The 21,918-nt window shown below is 31.5% G+C and overlaps 1 long non-coding RNA gene across 1 annotated transcript; it reads left to right on the top strand.

Annotated features, from left to right (window-relative positions):
- Positions 1 to 8,658: 8,658 nt before the first annotated feature.
- Positions 8,659 to 10,873, top strand: LOC131607050 (uncharacterized). Its single transcript, XR_009285185.1, has 2 exons — positions 8,659 to 10,574; positions 10,719 to 10,873. It is a non-coding gene; the product is annotated as an uncharacterized LOC131607050 (long non-coding RNA).
- The last annotated feature ends 11,045 nt before the right edge of the window (positions 10,874 to 21,918 follow it).

The raw sequence follows: 21,918 nt of genomic DNA, 5'->3' as shown, positions 1-21,918 counted from the left end.
TATTATTATTTACGAAAAATGTTATTTATGATCCAAATATTTTTTATTCAAAAATGGTATACGGGAAAAAAATCTACTATTGATGTAAATATTTTTATATACGAAATTTACTATTGATTCAAATATTTTTGTAAATGATACCTAAACAAAAATGAAGTGTGTATACGGAAAAAAATCTATTATTTACCTAAATATTTTTATATACGAGAAATGGTATTTATGATTAAATTTATTTCATCTAAAAATGGTATACGGGAAAAAATGTATTATTGATCTAAATATTTTAATATACAAAAATTTAATATTGATTCAAATATTTTTGTAAATGATATCTAAACAAAAATAATATTTGTATACGGAAAAAATCTATTATTTACGAAAAATGGTATTTCTGACCCAAATATTTTTTATTCAAAAATGATATACGGGAAAAAATTTATTAGTGATCTAAATATTTTTATATATGAAATTTACTATTGATCCAAATATTTTTATAAATAATACCTAAACAAAAATGAAGTCTGTATACGGAAAAAAAATTTATTATTGATCTAAATATTTTTATATACGAGAAATGATATTTATAATTAAATATTTTTAATTCAAAAATGATATACAGGAAAAAAATTATTTATCTAGATAATTTTATATACGAAATAATTAATTAATGTTTATGGAAAGTTTTACGGCTCATCAAAATCAATGGTGATACAACGTAAATTTCTTCACCAAGATGATATTACTTTTTTTTCTTAATTTTGTCACATGTTCTTCTTCATCTTCATCAATTTTTTCTTTAAAATATTCAAATCTGAAAAACTCTTAATGTTACCCAATTTTTAAAATCTTTTTGATAATAATAAATCTATAATTAAAATTGTCACTACACTATAATAAAAATCTTTTTGCCTTAGCCACCTTAAAGACCGCCTCTTTTAAGTAATCGCTTAATCACCTTTCATTTAGTACAAATATTTTAGAAAATAATATCACTGACATACTATTTCTATCTCTATAGGAAAAAATATTTAATTAATTAAAAAGTAATTTTTTATAATAACAACCAATAGAGGTGGTCTTCTTATGGCAATATTACTCATTCCAATTATTGTTTTTACGATTTCTACAAAGATCCATTGTCTTTTATGTCGTAATTATAATTGGGTGTAATATTGTTTTTTTGTTTCGGAGGTGGACGATTCGTCTTTGTTAAAGGTTTGGAGAACCCTTTGTTCTCCCTTTTAATATATTTATCTCTTGCTTTCAAAAAAAAATAACAACCAATAGATATATGATTTGAATTAAGCTATAGGTGCTCAACATGACCTTGATGATGATGAGCTTCAGCGGTTTTCTTTTTGTTTCCCGGCCATTTGTGACTTTTCTCGGTACTTTTTGTAAAAAATATAACTCTTGTGCCTTCTAGGCGTATTTGGTTTAAATGATTTTTTTCTTTATTGTTTCTTGTGTGATTTATTTAGGATAGTTCCTTAGCAACTTTATTTAGTCATTCTAGGGCAAGGCATTTTCAGTAATACTTCCCCTTAATGGCGATGATCCCTTCTGAAAATCCAACAACGTGTCCTCATTTCCTCCAAGGGCGACATGGTTCTTTAGAAGGATCCAATACGTTTCATTGCCTCAAAGGGAGATAATGATTCCTCCGTCCAAACTTGACGTGTTTGATTGTCTTAAAGGACGACAAGGATTCCTTCAAGAGGATCCAACATTTTTTATCGGCGATGCAAATAATTCAAAATAATGAAGGTTAAATAAGTTTTTGGTCTCTATAAATATTACAGTTTCATTTTTAGTCCCTATTAGGTTTTGGCAACGGTTTTAGCTGGTTTTGGCAACGGTTTTTTTGTAAAAACCGTTGACTAAAGGTAGGGAGGGACTAAAAATGAAACTGCAATATTTATAGGGACCAAAAACTTATTTAACCCAAATAACAAAGTAAGGAGCCTTATTAAAACCCTTGATCCTCTCTCAAGGAACAAGGGAAAAATGCTTCCCCAATTAGGTGCACAAATTTCTTCACCAAATCCTGGTAGCTGGCGATGGAAGCTCGTGATAGGCCCATGTACAACTGTAGGACTGGATGTTGATGGAGGCGACATGCTCGAAAGGGTCGCTACACCCATCAAACTTTCCCAAGGAGGGAGACTTGAAACCTTCAGGGACGGGTGTTTCCCTTATCTCGTCTGAGAGGGGTTGGGGATCTAAGACCTCCGCCTCTTCTTGGGAGTGACCTCTTGTTAGCGCTGTTGAATGTTAAGGATGTTGTCCTCTAAAACTTGGTTTTGACGGCACAAGTGGTCGATATGGCAGTGTGCATCTCTACCATGGATTTAGGATGACTGCTACCTTTAGTATCATCATGCGTGGGAGATTGTCTCTCCTAGCAACCATGGTTAGGGACGATTAAGGCTAGGAATGAAGACTATGGTCATTGTCAAATGGTGGGATAATGGAAGGTGTGCCCAAGTTAGTTTTATCGGGGCCTGACGGTGGGCTCCATTATACTTACTAAAAAGTACAAATGCGTGACATCCTTATGCTGGTAGGGGTGACTAGAGGCTTTAAAATTTGTGGTAGTTTAGGGCAAGCTCATGGTTATGAGAAATCATGTTTGATGATGTTTTCTGTGAGGTTAGAGGAAGCTCACGAGAGTGAGAAGTTTTGATATAGGGGTATTCCATGGTGAATTCAGAATATCCCTCTCAACCCTCAGGTTGAGATATTTATAGAGGCCTATGGATGTAAATTTAGGGACTCCTAAGAAGTAGTTACACTCCACCTTGACTAGGGGTTCTATTGACTCCATAATTCTTAAGGAATCATGATTATGACTCCTTCCACACATGGTTATGAACTGCATGCATATCACCCTCCACGTTTCTCCACAGGGCGAACCTACTGCTAAGTAGGTATCATGTATAAGTGGCATATTTTGGGGCAGATGCCTGATGAGGACTAGTCCCCTTTCGCCTTGTTGTGAATCGCTCTCAGAGTAACTTCAATGGGAGTATTTTTCCCAAATTCTTTTGGCTGGAGCATTGTTTTTCAAAAGGAAATACTATTGGAGTTATCCATGTTGGACAACCGTTGCATCCCGATGCAAAGTTGGTTGAAATAAAATAATAATAAACATAACAAACGTTAGTTTTATAGAATTTATTAAATTTTTTTCTATTTTTTAAATTACTTTAATAATTGTTTGTTTTTAAATGATGGTAATTTAAAATTTTTTACATTCAAATATTTTCATTTAAATTTTTTTATACTGAAATTTTTATATAAATAAATATTGTAAGATTAAAAGAATTAATATGAATAAAATATTAATATGTAAGATAAAATTATGAGACATAATATGAATTCTTTAGAGTTGTAATATTGGAGTGAAATTGAATGAGTTACTTCACAATAATGTGATTTTGTGGGTCCCACAAAAACTAAAATATAAGTAACATAATTGGAGATGCTCTCAAAGCCTTAAGCACTACTAAAATAAACTACTTTTCATGACAACAAATTCATCTCACATCAGAAAGCCGAGGTACAATTCGTGGACGCGCCATGTTTTGAAAATAAAAATCACATATTTCCTTGGTTTCTAAATATAACCGAGGGGAAAAATAACCCAGGATATGCTTCGAATCTCCGCTAATGTAGTTTATATTTTTATTTTTTTTATAAGTGGTGTCTTTCTTTATATTTTTTTATTTGTAAACTAAATGATTTATTCCATAGGTTTCCGTAATAACCAATGGATTAAATAATTCCAACTAATGCGGTTTATGTTTTTATTTCTTTATAAGTGATGCCTTTTTTTATTTTATTTTTTATTTGTAAACTAAATGATCTATTCCTCCAGTTTTCGTAATATTTGAGGGATTAAATAATCCCAGCTAATGCAATTTATGTTTTTATTTCTTTATAAGTGAAACCTTTATTTTTTATTTTTAACTAAATGATCGATCCCTTCAATTTTCGTAATGTCCGAGGGATAAAATAATCAAATTTTACTATAAAAGCACTCGTTAAATATATTTTATCCTAATTGTAGTTGAAAAAGAATTACAAGTGTGAGTACTGTGGGGAAGTTCCTCATTGGTTAGGAATACTTGAGCATTTTTAAGTGGGAGAACCCACTCACGTCTCACCTTAAGATTTTGATGAATATGTGGTGTATCTCTCACAAAGATGTGTTGCTACTATTAGGTATAGTCCTCAAGTGTAAAAACGCTCATCGTTTAACCCCCTGAAATGTGCCAACATATAATATCAGAATCTAGTTTCTAGTGTAGGGACCGACTTGTATCGATATTCTCTACTAAATAGGAGGCGGTCCGTTGAGAAAAATGGTGCGTGGAAGAAAGAGCTTCCACTTGAGGGAGAGCATTGAAGATAGACTCACACTTGAGGGAGAATGTTGAAAAATAATTAAAAGTGTGAGTAGTGTGAGGAAGTTCCACATTGGTTAGAAAGATTTGAGCATTTATAAGTGGGAGAATCCACTTACGTATCACCTTAAGGTTTTGGATGAATATGTGGTATGTCTCTCACAAATGTGTGTTGCTCCTAATAGGTAGTCCCCAATTGTAAAAATGCTCCTCATTTGACCCCCTGAATTGTGCCAACAATTCTAACTTATATGTAGCCGCCCCAAAATCGTATGAATTATTCTTTGGGATGGATTACAAGACAGAAAAAATCTTCAATGTTCCGTGTTCTTATATCTTGAACAAAATATTTTTTCTTCCCTTGCAATCTATCTTTCATAATTGTGTTGATGTTGTTGTTGTATTTATGGAATAAACTTCTTATATTGTCAATCAAAGAAAACAACAATGTTTTCCTCAGTTGACAACATTTAGAAATTTATTCCTAAACATGGTGTAAATTGTACAAAAAAAATGGTGAATGGTAAAAATTGAAATGGAAACATAACATGTTACTTTCAATTTTTTATCATTCACCATTTTTTGCTTGAAACTTTACCTCGGATTTTATTGAAATCGAGAGGTTTCTTTATTTTATTTTATTTTTAATTAAAAAAGAAAATACATTTTCCCCCGATTTTACAATAGAACCGAGGGGTTTTGTTACACAACTACTACAACGAATTATTATCATACATTCATAAAGAACAACACTCAAGCAAGATATTGGCAAGACATCAATCCACAAGAAACTATCTACATCCACCACTATATATCTTGTTCTCTTTCTTGTGAAAACATTTTCTCAAGATAATGAAATCTTGGAACTTAAAGAAACTTGAAAAAGTTCTCTATGATGAATTGCAAGTGCATAAAAACTATTTTCTAATGGTTGGAACAAATAATTTATCAAAAGTTGGATGCATCCAATCCATTGAACTTTAAACTAAGGATATGCAACAAAATCTGGATAACAACAAAGATTTGTTGTTATCCAAGAATAACAACGACGATGATGAATTTGGATTTGTTGTAAACAATATATTTTAATATTCTGTGTAAACAGTGTAATTTAATAAAAACTAAAGCTTATTCATCTCTGTTTTCAATTGAAGTCGATAGGTATGTGGAAAGCAATATTTTTTACCTCGGTTTTTGTCATAACCGAGATGATATTTAAGCGTGTTTATTGAAGATATCCATCGTCCTTATAAAACTCTTTGCCGTCTATTTAATGTGTATCAACGCTCAAGACACTGCCATTAGAGATCTGCGTGAAACCTAAAAGACATCCATTATAAAAATATTCTGAATATAAAAAATTGATGAAACATGAAGCGCTTGAAATGTAAAGACGCTTGGAAAAGTTCTTTATGATGAATTGCATGAGCAGAAAATTATTTGGGTTTAAGGTATATGTTCTTAAATATTTATTAGAGTAGAAAACCATATAACTTGAATATTTATGTTATTTTTCTAACCTTTTTTTATTTTACATAAGAAACAAATTCAAGCAAAAGCCACCAAGATATACTCGCATCTAACATTTGATCTTCTCCGAGATTCAATGATTCAAAGATCTAACATCAGATCTTCACTAACAAATTAATTTTTACTTTAATATTCCATGTAAACAATGTAGTTTATAAATAAATTAATTTATTAATATTCTATGTAAACAATGTAACGAGTATTTTTTTTTAATTTTATCTTTTCCCTCGGTTTTGTTCAAAAACAGAGAGGTATGTGGCGCTAGTTTTTAAAATATAAAAAAGCTTTTGCTGATGATCAAATCCATGTGCATATAAAATCATAAGGATAAAAATGTAAATTATTAATAAAACCCCTTCCCTCCACCTCGTGAACCAAACACATTTTTAATCAAAATCTCTTCCCTCCCCTCCCCTGGTTTGAACCAAACATACATATAATTGCTAAAAATTCCTCCCCTTCCCCCCTCTCCTTCCCTCCATTAAAATCCCTCCCCTCCCCCCCTCCCCTCGTTTGAACCAAACAGACCCTTAAGACCATTTATAATGAGGGTGTTGAAAAAAGTATTCAATAGTTGAATAGGTGCAATGAGGTGTTGAATAAAGAGTTGAAAGTGATGTGGATAAATGTGTTGAAAACATTCAACATGTTGAATGAGAAAGTGTGGGCCCACGTATATTACTTTGCAAAATTTTATTGGTTGTTGTGATTGTTTAAAATGGTGGGATTGGGTGTTGAATTTTATTAAACAAAATCATTGTAGTTAGTAAAAATTAAATGAGTGTTGAATTACTATGTGGAAGAAAGAGAAGATGATGTGGAGAATAAAAAGTGAAAAAAGAGGGTGTTGAATAATTCAACCATTGTTGATAGCCTAATAACCGAAGGAAAATTGGTAACTTTTCATGACACCCTTAGTTATGTCGCTTCTGTAGCTTAAATGTGGTTTTTGTAGTAGTGTAAAGACATTGGTTCATTAATTCTTTTGGGGTGGTTGTGAGTTATTGTCATTCATTCATATAAAAATAGAGAGTAACTTTTCTATCCATCACAAAAAATTAGGTAGTGTAATTTCAATCAATAAACTCATATCATTATATTATATTTAATTATTTATTTAATAGTTAAAACTTTGAAAATTTTTAATGCACTTTATATAACTCTACCAAACTTTTTTGAGGTGAGTAAATAAAATTTTCTATTAAAATAACATACATCAATGCTACCTTGATAGCACTTTTTTACCAAAATATTTACACCCAAACACTTTTTATCATATTTATATGGTGAATAATATAATTTTTTTTATAAATTATTTTAAAATAAAACACGCTATTTATAAAAAGACATTTCTTTTAATTATTTTTATAGCATAAATATAAGATTTTTCGTTAAACAATTTTATTATCATATTAACCACAACAATGTATGTTATTAATCACATATTTTACTTATAATTTATTAATCAACTTCACTATTTTATTAACTAATAAAATAAATTATACTAACCAAGTTCTGACATTAAATTATGAAATATAAAAATTAGTCTTTACACTTCATTAACTAATTTTATTTTACTACTTATTTTTTTATTTTTAAATTTTGAGAATCTATTAACCAAATTATAAATTATATTAACAATTACCCCATATATATATATATATATATATATATATATATATATATATATATATATATATGAGAATGCCTTTTTTATATGAGAATGTGAGAATGAATTTCAATCATTAAATTTTAAAATAAATGGTGGAGATTATGTGTGAATCCTTTTTTCTCTCTCCTCCATTATTAATATATATATATATATATATATATATATATATATATATATATATATATATATATATATATATATATATATATATATATATATATAGGCATAACCAAAATTGATTTACCGCGTAAGACTACTTTTTGATGTTAGATATTGAATAAACAAGCTATATGTTATATTAAAGAGTTTATTATACCCAATTAACCAACTTTATTTTTCCACTTCAAATTATTGTTTAGGATATGTTTGGTTCAAATGAAAGGGAAAGGAGAAGAGAGATTTTAATGGAGGGAGAGGAGGGTAGGTGAGGTGATGAATTATTTTTTTTTTAATTATATATATGTTTGGTTCCAAAGAGATGAGGAGAAGGGAAGAGGGAGATTTTAATTATAAATATGTTTGGTTCACAAGGGGAGAGAATGAATTTTATTAATAATTTACATTTTTATCCTTATGATCTTATATAAGTTATATGATATTCAAAGGTGAAAAATTCGTAAATATATTTTGGTAATAAAATATGCATAAATAACTAAACACAATTTTTAATGTTGATTGATTATAAAATTATGATTTACCACGTCAAGTTACAAAAATTTAGTATATTTGGTTCAGATAATAACTCTTCGACAACTAAGTGTTGATAACATTTTTTAAATCGTGATGAACCGTCTAACAAAATTACAATGTAATAGACAAATGTAAAATAAAATAGTGGCAATTTTGTAATTAAAATAGAAAAGTTAATTTTAGTGTTAACCAATAACACCAAATTTTTAGAAAAACAGGTAACTAAATAATTAGATTTAAAATAAATAAACTTTAAGGAATATTATACTACCGGATTTTATAAAAAACAAGTATAAAATAAAAAATCACAAAACATGTAAACATAAATTCATACCTGATTTTAAGAAAAATAAATGTGAAAAATATATAAATTTTGTTCTGGCCCTTTGAAAATACTTTTGCTTCCTCGATAACCCGTGCTTCAAACCCAAAACCTCAAACGTGCTCAAAATTGTGAAACCCTTCTCTCTTGATTCATGATTCTGCCTCCTCTATCTTGATTCACGATTCCGCCTCCTCTCTCATTTTCTCTACCAATCAATCAAACACAAAAACCTTCTCGTCACTAGAAACGTGTATGAATCAAAAACCCTTTTGAAACTTGTTTCGAATCACAAATGTGTTCATAATCTCTATTTTAGGAATCATTCATTCTCCAAATCATAATTTGTTGATTAATTTCACTCTTAATTTAGAATTTCTCTCAAATTGATTTCTTGATTTATTCACTCTCAAAATCGGCGCCCCCTTCTTATTGCAATGCATGTTGCGTTGTCGTGTTCAACGAAACAAGTCAGGGAGATCCTCATACGCCGATGTATCATGTTCATCAAAACAAATCAACGAGATCCTTGTGGTATGGACTTTTAGTATTATTATTATTATTAAACTCTCACTCTAATTTTGGGAATTTGGTTTATCTTGTATTTTCTTTGGATATGAAATTGTGTATAATTTTGATTCAAGTTTATAAGATGATAATTATAATTATATACTTTGATGGGTATGAAATTTGATTGCTTAATTGTTTATTTGGTTAGATTTTGTGTATCATTTTGGTTTATCTTTTGATTTTGATTGTTAACAGATGACTACAAATCTAGTAGCATACAACATGAGTCATTTCATAACAGATTGACAGCTTCATAAACATGTTTATGAAATTATTCCTATGCAAAAGTTATTTTATTTACTTGGCATGTTGTGAAGACATGTGTTGACTATTTTAGTACCAATTAACCTTTTTGACATTCAGGTAGAACTGATCTGGTAGTAAAAGAAAAGAAAGCAAACATTGGAACAAAATGATGAGTTATGCTTGCTCAATGCAGAGCGCTTGTGGATAAATATAAATTACGACAATTACAAAATCAATTACCTTAATTAAATTTATCATATCTAAATTAATATCATGTCCTATTTCCTTATCTACTTTGTCAGGAAAGCTGGTGGAATGTTGGAGTTATAATCTTGATGATATTGATCTTTGCAACTACTCCGACATTCATGGATAAATATAATCATTGGAGTTGTATGTCTCTTATTTCTTATGTACCAAGATGTTTCTTTTCACACTAGTAATCACTCTCTTATCTCTATTTACTAAGATTTTATTTCACTGATATGTTAAAAGGGGAGTTTTTTTAACCTGATTTATAAAAGTATTACATATTATTTGGTGCTTTTTTTGTGACACTATATCAAAGATTTTCATTGACAATAAGCTTCCTTCAATATTGCGTCATGTGTTTTTCTTGTTCTTTGCAGCTCTTAGCATAATTACTTTGTCATGGAACTCCATCTCGACTACTTTAATACTGCATCCATGATGCTCTTCGTCCTATCCCTCTTTCTTTTCATGTCCTTGGATATTTTCTTGTATTTTGTCTTTAGGCCATATAGAAATGGTTTAAACTTTAAACAAGGCTATAATGTTTACATTAAGTAATTGCTTCCTTAACATTTAATCTCAATAGTGTTTGAGAATGCATACATACTCTATTGTAGAACATATGCAAAGTGGGAAGTTTGATATTAAGATTTTTTGAATGTTTGATATTTTAAGTGCTCAGTGGAAAGAGCTTAACAGCAGAGGCATCGTTTATTAAAAATGGTATAAATATAAATCTTATATTTTTTTCAGTAGTTTTATTAATTCATTTTTGAGTGAGAATCTTTGCAGCCAAGAATATATAGTAAGATATTCATTGAAGGACATTGATCAAATTTGTAAAAGCTCATTTCCTTTGGGCATGTGTCACCTATTTTATAAGGTTGGATATCACTCATAAACTATGATCTATATATTGTGTTTCTCAATTTGATTCATTTTTTTGTTATTCAACTAGTCTACCTATTGATCTTTTGTTATCTCATACGTCTTGACATCTGGTTTTTTTTCGACGTTTATGTTGCAGGAAAAGGACAATCATTTAAAGCAATGTGGAAAGATGCATCAGCATGTTGGACATCTAAGCATAATAATAAGAAATTATTTTATGTGTGAACCTAAGTGAATGTACTATATTTAGCTTTAACCTTATTAATTGAAGAATTTATCTATTTTGAATTATGTTCGTTGTTGTCCTAGTTTGTTTATACTAGGATGAGCTAGAAACTATAAATCATACTTATCTAATATTTTTCAGTTATGAATTAGCTGTTTCAACATAAACATATATGTATTGTTTGTATTTGTATTCATATTGTTTAATATGTATAATTAATTTATTGTCTAAATTGTAAATTTATGGATACGTTTGGTGGCAATAATGGCCAAAATGTGGTTTTCTTAATTTATGAAACAAAAAAGTAATTTATTAATTAAAAAGTGATTCTTACACCGGTTTTATATTAAAACTCAGTGTTAAAGGAAAGTATTTGACACCTGTTATATTATTAACTGGAATTAAATGTTGGAGTATAATTTAAAATTGGCCTTTATTATAACGGTCCAATTAAATTCAATACCGGTTTAAAATAGGTGTAAAATGGGATTCGTTACACCTGTTTTAAAATAGGTGTTAAAAATTATACTTACAATACCGGTAGATGCAACACCGGTACAAAAACAGGTGTTAAAAGTCTAAAAAATTGGTGTTAAAAGTTCTTTTTGCACTAGTGTGATTTAAAATTTGAGGTAAAAAAATACAATAGAATACATAACAAAATTAGAAAAAAAATAAACATAAATAAAAATAAAAATAAAAAACTTAAAAAACAGTGATTATAATGTCTATTCAGTATAAAAATACAAAATTAATTTGAAGGCGGAAAATAATTATAATAAAGTAATGGAAGCTACTCGAAAAATTACATAAAAGAGAAACATATTAAGATAAAATTGTGGATAATTTAGTAAATGTAAAAGAAATTTAAACAATAAAAATCATATTACCTCACCTCCCTTCCAAATCCCCCCGATTTGGAGGAATATAAAAAGTGTGTTTTTGAGGAATTTAGCTCTCTTCCCCTCCTAAAATTTGAAGTAAACACATTTAATTATAAATATTCTCTCATCTCCCCTCCATCTACCACGAACCAAACACACCCTTAGACTATGTTTGAATATGAAAAAATGAACAGAGTGGAATGGAGCGGAACTGAGTGGAATGAAGTGGAGCGGAGAAGAACGAAATAAATATATCATTCCGTTGTTTGGATATTTCATGATGGAACATAGCAATTTTATCATTCCGCCAAAATTGGAGGGTAAATAAAATGATGGAAAGAGATGTAATGCATTCCTTCAAGTTCCGCTCCATTCCATCTATTTTTAATGAATTCAAACAACGGAACTGAAGTTTATTCCATTCCAATTCATCTCATTTCATTGCATTCCATCAATCCAAACATACCCTTAATGCTAAGACACATATCTACCAAATTACAAATTATATTCACTACTACAAAAAGTGCTTCTAACATCGAATGCAAAATGCATTTTACCTCGACCAAAGAGTCGAGGTAACGAAGAACGTCATGAAAAGTAATGACTTAACAAATCGGTTTTTAAAATACCGAGGTAAAGGTTTATTATGGCATGGGTTCAACCCATAGTTTCTGCATTTTTATTATTTACAAAAACTTGCGCATTTTTATCCTGGTTTATCATAAAAATCGAGGGGTCATTAATTTTAAAAAAAATAAAACTCTTTACAGTATTTACAAAGAATATTACATTAATTATCCATGAAGATCATATGTTGGATCTTCAATTCCTTGATATTCTGGGCAAGATCAAATACTGGGAATCTCTTTTCTCGAAACAAAACAAAAGAGTTTGTTAAAGGATATTCTCTACTAATCATCTTGCATAAATTTGTTTCTGTTGAAAAAAATGGGTAAGATAATTAATATCAATAATTAAAAATATTTTCGATATAAATAAAGATTTAATAAAATAAACCTTGAATCCAGTTGATTTTCTGCTCTTGCAATCCATCGAAGAGAACTTTTCCAAGTTTCTTTATGTTTCAAGTGCTTCATATGTTTCATTTATATTTCTAATTTCGTAAGCGAACTTATATAATGGATGTCCCTTAGGTTTCACGTGGATCACTAATGGTGGATTCTTGAGTGTTGAGAACCTTTATATGGATGATAAAGATTTGTTTAAGGCTGTTGAATGAAAATAGTGAAATAAACACTTAACTATCATCTCAGTTTTAAAACCACCGAGTGGTTAGAGTTAAATAATTTTTTTCCAAAAATGATTACATTGTTTACACAAAATATCAAAAATACATTGTATGCAACAAATCTTTGTAGAATATCAAGATTGTTTACCCATAATATAAAAAATATAGCATGTCCAGGTCCCATACAAGGTGGTAGAGATCTGTCTTGAATGTCAGACATGTCTTCCCCAAGATTAATTATTGATGCTATGGTTATCACTGCTTTCACTAGCGTATATACAATTTGCATGCTTGGAATGCATCCAACTTCTAATAAGGTGTTTGTTCCAAAAGAATGGAAAATATTTTTTAGCACTTGCAATTCATCAGTGAAGAATTTTAGGAATAAATCATAGTTGTTAAAAACCTTAAACAACAAAAACAACACCATTGTTTGAGATGGATTGCAAAAGCTGAAAAAATTATTTTGTTCAAGGTCGAAAAACATTTTTTCCGTTTTGCAATCCATCCTAAAAAAATGATGCATTCAACGGTGGGGCGACTAGAAATAAGATAGTATTAGGATAAAATATGTTCAACAAGTGTTTTATTATTATCGATTAATATTATTATTATCATTAACGCCCTAACTGCTCTGGTATCAGAGCCTAGTTGGTGGTGAATATAGTTTACTTGCATTATATTTTCTTAAAAGAGTTAAAAAAAGAGTTATTTTGAAGATTTTCCTATTTTACTGTTTATTTTCAACCATAACCATGAACTTTGATTTTTAGGGGTACCTGCTGGTAGTGTGTGGTCCAGGTCGTAAGTCATGAGAGGTGAGGCAGTAAAACTGTTGGTTTAGCATACTGTAGTTACCATTAAGAAACAAACAATAAGAGGAAGGTTAGAGATAAAGAGTAAAAGAAAAAACTAAAAGATAACCAGTTTGTGAAAAGCTAGTAACTATTTCTCAAATCATCAAGGCTTTTAGTGAGTTAGGGTGCAGTTCTCGTAGGAACATTAGTAACTGTTCCTTAGTTCTGGCTACCTTAAATAATGATAAAACTGAATTAGATCAAGATACTTTCCAAAACCAAGAATTAGAAATTCAGGAGATGGAAAATAGATTAGTTAACTGGTCTATGCTAGAAATGAAATTAAAAAGATATATATATATATATATATATATATATATATATATATATATATATATATATATATATATATATATATATATATATATATATATATATATTGAATCCGCTGCTTCGGTTAGTAACAAACATGAAACTATTAATTTGTTAAATAAAAAGTTATTAGAAACCCATTATAGAGAAGGTTATCGTTATATCCACCTTGGATTAATTCAGATAGCTTTAAAATCGTTACATAAATTAGGGTTAAACACCCCTATATTGATAGTTTTACGTGACACGAGAATTAAAGACTTCCATAACTCAACTATTGCTATATTTGAATCAAATATTAATGTTGGTCCAACCTATTTTAACTCTCATCCCAATTACTCTATGAGCTTAGCTGATGAATTCACTAAGAACTCATTGGTTTAATATGTTCAAGGTCTAAGTGATAATTTTAATCCTGGAGTTGCTAACATAGATGTTATTAGTAGAATTACCTACAAAGTCTCTAATGTTAATTATGATTTTAAATCACTTAAAACTACTCCAAGGAATGAAACTTGTATTATTGAAGCAAATCTTAGTAGGTCTAATGTTATGACCTTAAAAGATACTAACTTCTTTAGAAATTATAGAAAAATTTCCCCAAGAATGGACATTACAAGACGTGGTTAAATCTGATAATTAAGACTAAGGCCAGAACTATTAGAGATTTTGTTCAAGATATTGATGGATCAGTCAGAATTAGGATGAATAGAAGCCAATCTTATCGCTATCATCAGTCTAGCAGCATTGGGTCGATGTCCAGTGCAAGACATTCAGTTGATTCGACAATTAGGGTTAATCTGGCGGGAGTAAACTTTGCTCCTACCATTCCTCAACTAATATACTCGGAGAGAACCTCTAGGTCACCTTCTCCAACTGAATCACAAATATTAGGTGTAATTACAAAAGATGAACATTTTGTCATAGAGAAAGCTTGGATTAAAGCTGATTTTGAGGCAATATACAATTTAGAGAAGAGAAACTAGTATTTCTCAACTTTCCCTAAAGATCAGACTCAAATGTATTTGCAAAAATTTTATAGGTTTTTAGAAGCACATGAAATTAATATTTATTTCTTTACTTGGTTTGAATTAATGTGTTTAGAAGAAGAGATAAAAAAACCCTTTTGCTGTTAAGATGTACTTAGATGCTAATGCTAGAATAAGTACCGAATGGATGACTTCTAGAAAAGAAATTATAGAGTCAATTCATCCACCTTTAGAAGCTATAAAAATTACTACTTCTAAAGAAAACATAGAAATAAAGGCTTCGCCATTTAAATCTATAGCTAACCCAATAGATCAGAGAAAACACATTAATAACCTTCATAGTCAGATAAATTACTCAAATAAATACTTCACATTGTGTCTCAACAATTAGAAAGAATAGAAAACTCTATCCCTCGACGTAAGGATGTTAAAGGCTATAAATTAGATCCTACCAAACCTATTTATCAATACCATACTCCTTCTAACCAAGAGTTGAAAGGAATGGGTTTAGGTCATGATGCCAATCATAAGATAGAAGAATTAGTTACTAAATTAAAAACTTTAAACATTGGAACTTTTTCCAAAGAGATAAATACTTTATCTCGAGATGAGGAATACAACAACATGGTAAGCAAAATAGGCGGTAGATCCCCAAGACCTAAAACCTGGAACTATTATCCTTGGTCTTTATTTGCTGATGTACAATTTGAAGAAAGACGTAGTTTTATAGAGAATAATTATTTAGCATAATCCATTGCTGAATGGAACATCGATGGTGCGTCCAAACAACAAGTTTTAGATACAATACAGAACATGACAATGGCTGCCACTGCCTTTAAACTCAAAGGGAATTCAGAAAAAAAATACTAAAGAGATATTAGTTATGGGCTTGACAGGACAATTAAAAGAATGGTGCGATAATCTCCTTAGTCCAGAAGATGAACACAAAATAGATTCAACTTTAAAAACATAATCTAACGAAGAGATTTGTGTACAACCCTATTATATGCTATTACCTAGTTCTTTGTAGGAAAGCCTTTAAAGCTCCAACAAAGGGCACACTACAACACGGAAGGCCTACGAAAGCACTTATTTTGGGCTTTAAAAGCGCTGTGAAAGCCAGCGCTGGCGTAGGTAACAAAAGCGCTTCTGAAAGCGCTCTGGTAGACCCCCCCTATAAGAGCGCTTTTCTGGAAAAAGCGCTCTGGTAGACCCCCCCTATAAGAGTGCTTTTTCCAGAAAAGCGCTCTGGTATCCCCCCCTATGAGAGCGCTTTTTCTGGAAAAAGCGCTCTGATAGCCCCCCTATAAGAGCGCTTTTGGAAAAGCGCTTTCGTAGGTTGCGTTTTTTTTTTATTTTTATGCTTTTTTTTAATCTTTGGCAGCGCTTTTACTAAAAAGCGCTTTCGTAGGTGGACCTTTAAGAGCGCTTTTTAAAAGCGATGTCGTTGCTAAATGAGGTATTTTAATGTGCAGCCTGTAATTTAAGCCTCCCAGTCGACCTGTAATATTTTCGACCTGTAATATGTTTTCAACCTGTAATATTTTCGACCTGTAATATATTTTCGACGATATATTTTAAACCATAGGTAGGACAATATATATATACTAATATAATACCATTATAATATCCAAAATTATATATATACATCATTACAAACTAAATCAGTAACATCAACAATATTATACTTCAAATCGACACAAATGCTACATGAAAAGTTGCTGAATATAAAATTGACACAAATTCTCTTTGATTTCTTCCAACTTAAGTCTCGGGTACGAAGCAGCACGGAATTCGTCAAAGTACTACAAAACAAAAACATAATATGAATGATTTAGTTAAATGTAATAAATTATATGAAATTATCTTAAGTTATAAATTCATACCGTGAGCGGAATCTCTAATTGATTCGCCTGAAGGATTTCTTTCATAAACCTCAAAACATAATATCCGCAATCTGAACTGTTTCGCTGTTGCGGACACTACATAGAAAAACAAATAAGATTTTATAGTTGTCTTGTTTTATCAAGTAGCATAAATATTATAAGCAAAATTGTGATAAATAATGTACCTGCACTTTGATCCAAGTAATGTTGTTTGATTTAGTCCGAGATACCTGTGCGTCTCGTTGACTTCGGAACACTTGTATTGATCTAACAAATATATAAAAGCATATGTTTAGATCAATATCACAAATAATTAAATATATAAATATACACGAATATTTAGAACGATCCCACTAACAAATCAATCATTTCCTTCATAGCCGGATAATTGGTCCAATCACCATTTACCGAATTCAGATAATACACCACTTCTCTTATAGGGTTGATAGCAAGCAACAACCAGTGTGCTCTATAAATTAAAACAATAGGTTATATGAAAATTTTGCTATACACAAAAGAAACAAAGATTAGATGAACCAAGAATGACAAACTAACCCTACTGGTCGGGTATTATACGCCCAAAGATGCAGACTTTCTGTATTGCCGGTGGACATGAATCTATCGACTAAGCGCTGTCTAACTGATTCCGGTTCCGAAGCAATTGCCATTCCGCTGCAATGGACGGAAGACACGAAACGGAATCTGTTTGACAATGGAGTCCCGCGCAATACTCTGTCATACAACAACCTTAAATAAAAATATAATAAACATTAGATTATTTTCATTGAAATGTGTAAATAAATTGTGGGACTAATTAAATAATATATCGGATGAGTGAATATTACCGGATGTATGAGTGCATATTACCGACGCCTAGTTGTTCATGCGTAAAAATCTCTTCCAAGTCATCAATTCCAATATTTGACATGAATTCAATACCGAAGACACCTTCATCCATATTGATTTCACGTAAAGCACCATCCTTCAAATCGGACATATCAACAATTGTTCCGAGCGTCGTCTGGTATCGAGGCACAAAAGCACCGCCTTTTTTTGCCGCTGGCTTCGGAGGACCAGTGGGTGGTACGCTACGAACTGGCTGCGTCACTTGTTATGACCCCCGAGCAGATGCCTAAAAATCATATAAGTTAGGTAAAATATAAAATCATGCAGTTTTAGATTCAAATTATATATTAACACTTTAAATGTACCTCTTTTAGTGATGCAACAGACTCCTCCTCCTGTAAAATCCCTTTACCCTTAATTGCGGGTTTTGTAGGAGCAGTCTAAAATTAAAATGTAAAAAATAATTAATAAACGGTGCAGAATTGACATTCGAAAACTAAATGATTCATAATCGTTTTCAATATACCTCATCACTAATGGTAATGAGCTTCGAGGGCCATGCAACAAATGATCCTATTGCATCTCGCAGCAATGTCGTCTCTGAGACCATGTCAGGTACCGGTAGCATCGCATCATGATCTAATACAACATCCACCGATACTTTCAGGTGTCCATCCGGGAGCGGTCTATGGTGAAGTAAATCTCCCAAAGTGTTGTGCACTTTTCCCTTGCCAACTAGGCGATAATTCGGTGACAATAAGTATAGTTGGCAAGATGAAATGCCCTAAACCAATAGTAAATATAAAGTCATTATCATTAATAAAATAGAACAATTTGTAAGGAAAAAAATTTATAATTACCTCGGGAAATTTCCTTTGACAGTTGATACTAGCCTTATCACTAGTTTCTTTCACCGATGAAGTGTTGCACTTTTCTCTCATATACATATCTTTATCTCTTTGCAATTCAGAGACTTGTGCTTACAATTCCTGCAATTTTTGCAACACTTCTTCATTGGTAGGATTTGATCTTCTCCTAGGATGCTTGTAAAAAGAGGTTGGAGTCACACCATGACCCTTACCCCTCACCCGACCGGGATACTCAAGAGCATCTAGTGCTCTACTAAGTACGCTCCTATCATCCTGGTCCTCACCGGTGGATACCGATTGCGACAAGGTCTCCTGTAATTTATTTACATTTCAATAATTATTAGTGGAGATAAAAAATCATTTATATATTAAAAAACATTTGATTTAATTAAAGACACAATGTTATACTTACACATTCAGCATAAACTCTTTGAACATCGGGATCGACAGCTTGATTCTTGCCCACACGAGCTTCCTTCCATAACACATGTACTGGAAATGAGGTTTCCTCACTTTTCGTCTCCTCTAACTATGCATTGACACAAATAAAATCGTCAAATAAAACACATTTAGACAATTAATTAAAACGCATTTCTATTTACTTACAATTTTTTCCTCTAAGCGTGCATATCCCAAACGCCCTTTTTTGTATGGATACGCGGCTTTTGATGCTCTCGCACTATTTGTGGCACTCCTTTTCCGAAAAGATTCATCTCTTTGCTCTACAAACTTAGCCCAATCATTATCATTAATGAACATCTCATACTTTTTTGGACGTCCCGGGGCCTCTTCAAGAACGTTTCCTTCTTTATCCTTAAGATAGCTGTTTGTTAGATAAGCTTTCCACCCTCTATATCTTTTTCCGGCCAAACTAAGAATGAAGCGTTTACGCTCATCTGGTATGGTAAAAGACCTCTGCAAACAAACATACGCATATAGTGTGTTAGTATAAGTAATTTAATCAAATTATCGTCAAGATAATAACAACAACCATATATGATACCTTAAGCTCGTCCCAAATCATGTCTTTTTTCTCGTCCAACTCTTTGCTTTTCAGATTCCATTTAGCTACGGAGACTGGAATATGCAAACGAACAAGTGTACCAATATAGCTTGTCAACTTTGCAGAATTAGGACCAATTGGTTGGTTATCAGAATTCCATTCCAAATTATATATCAATCCTTGGTCTCTATGTCGAATGATTCCCTTCATAAGGGACACACCTCATGCAACTTCTTTTGATGATGTATCCGGAGCATCTATATCTTGTGAGTTTTCTTGTGGCTTATCTTGTGAGTTTTCTTGTGGGTTCTCTTGTGGGTTTTCTTGATTACTAGCCATTGAACCTGTATCAAACAAACTAAAGCACATTAGTACACTATTAATAAGCTAACAATCTATACAAGTCAAATGGAAGTCAAACCATGCATGTACAAGTAAATCGGAATCGAAATCGGTGAAATCAGAATAAGCGTAAAAAAAAGAAAGTTGTCGGAATTGAACGAAATTTACATGGCTATGGTAAAACGTCCTCACGGACTCAAAATTGAAGTCAGTTTTCCGAAATTCAGACCCTAAGCCCGACTTTTGATCACGGACAGAACCAAAACCGATAAAAAAACAGTCCCGAAATGTAAAGATAAGCGAATGAGCAGCTCCGGAATTGTCAAAATAGTATAGTTACATGTAAAGAAGTCGACAAACGGATACATGGTTCAAAAGTTATGTACAAAACGAAAATATGCACCAAATTGAAAATGTATTGTAACAATCGGAATACAAATTGAAAAAACTATACAAATTGAATATATAACAATCGGTACAAATTGAATAACGCACATTAGTCGGAATATGTATACTATTACCTTTTTCACTAATGTCTCTTTCTTTTCTTGGTAGGATTGTGTGCTACGCGTCTCTTAACCACGTGGACGGTTGGATTAATCCAAATACCCTCATTATGATCATTTCTAGTACAAGATTCGTTCTCATCTTGACCGTTTCTTGTACAAGATTCAATGCCAACACCAATATCACCTTGATCTCCAATGTTTTCATCAACTATTTTGTTTGATAAAAGCACTATAGACATAGACCATTTCGTACTTGTCGGATCATTGACATAGAACACTTGTTTAGCTTGAGAGGCTAGAATGAAAGGCTCATCTTTGTACCCCACCCTGTTGAGATCCACTTGCAAAAATCCTGACTTATCCATTCGTATGCCACTATTATTTTCAACCCACTTGCAACCAAATACAGGAATTTGAAACTTTGCGTAATCAAACACCAAAATACGCTCGATAACCCCAAAATATGACAAATTTGCAAATTTTGGATTTAAGTCATTCGCACTTGATATGTGTATTGCTTCAGCTACCAAGGTAACACCACTATTTTGCATAGTACTTTTATCATCCTGTTCTTTGGTATAAAATGTGTATCCATTAATTGCGTATGCGCTATAAGAAAACACAATTATACTTGGACCATAGGCTAAACATCTCAACCTTTCTGTTACTGAAGCAGGATCTGAACGATACTTTGAATAAATTTGTTCCCTAAACCACGGTATGAAACTTCGATTGTGCTCTCGTACTATCCATTTCTCATTTCTATTCGGATTTAAATCTCGGAGAACAACCTTGTGCATTTCAACATACGGCTCAACCTCAATCTCATTGTGCAGAACATACAAGTGCGCTTGATCCCGTTCGACCATTGATACTGTCACAACTTTATTTCCAATTAGCCTTTTTCCTTCTTTTTTTCCGACAATATGAGATTTGGGGAGTCCAATTGATTGAACATTTGACAGATATTCAGTACAAAACTCAACCGCTTCTTCAACAACGTATCGTTTGGCAATACAACTCTCCGGTCGACTTCTGTTTTTCACGTACCCTTTTAATATTTTCATATAACGTTTAGCAGGGTACATCCATCTCATATAAGCTGGTCCGCACAATTGTGTCTCTTTCACAAGATGAACGACTAGATGAACCATTATGTCAAAAAACGAGGGAGGAAAATACATTTCAAGATCACATAAAGTAACAACTATCTCCTTTTGCAATGTTGGTAAGATCGCGGGATCGACCACCTTACTGCAAATTGACCTGAAGAAGAAACACAGCTTAGTTATTGCGCTTCTTACTTTTTCTGGCAGAATAGAACGTATACCTATTGGTAAAAAATGTTCCATTATAACATGGCA

Source organism: Vicia villosa, linkage group LG5 (genome assembly GCF_029867415.1).
Source record: "Vicia villosa cultivar HV-30 ecotype Madison, WI linkage group LG5, Vvil1.0, whole genome shotgun sequence".
NCBI classification, from domain to species: domain Eukaryota; kingdom Viridiplantae; phylum Streptophyta; class Magnoliopsida; order Fabales; family Fabaceae; genus Vicia; species Vicia villosa.
This window is presented reverse-complemented; position numbering and strand designations above follow the sequence as displayed.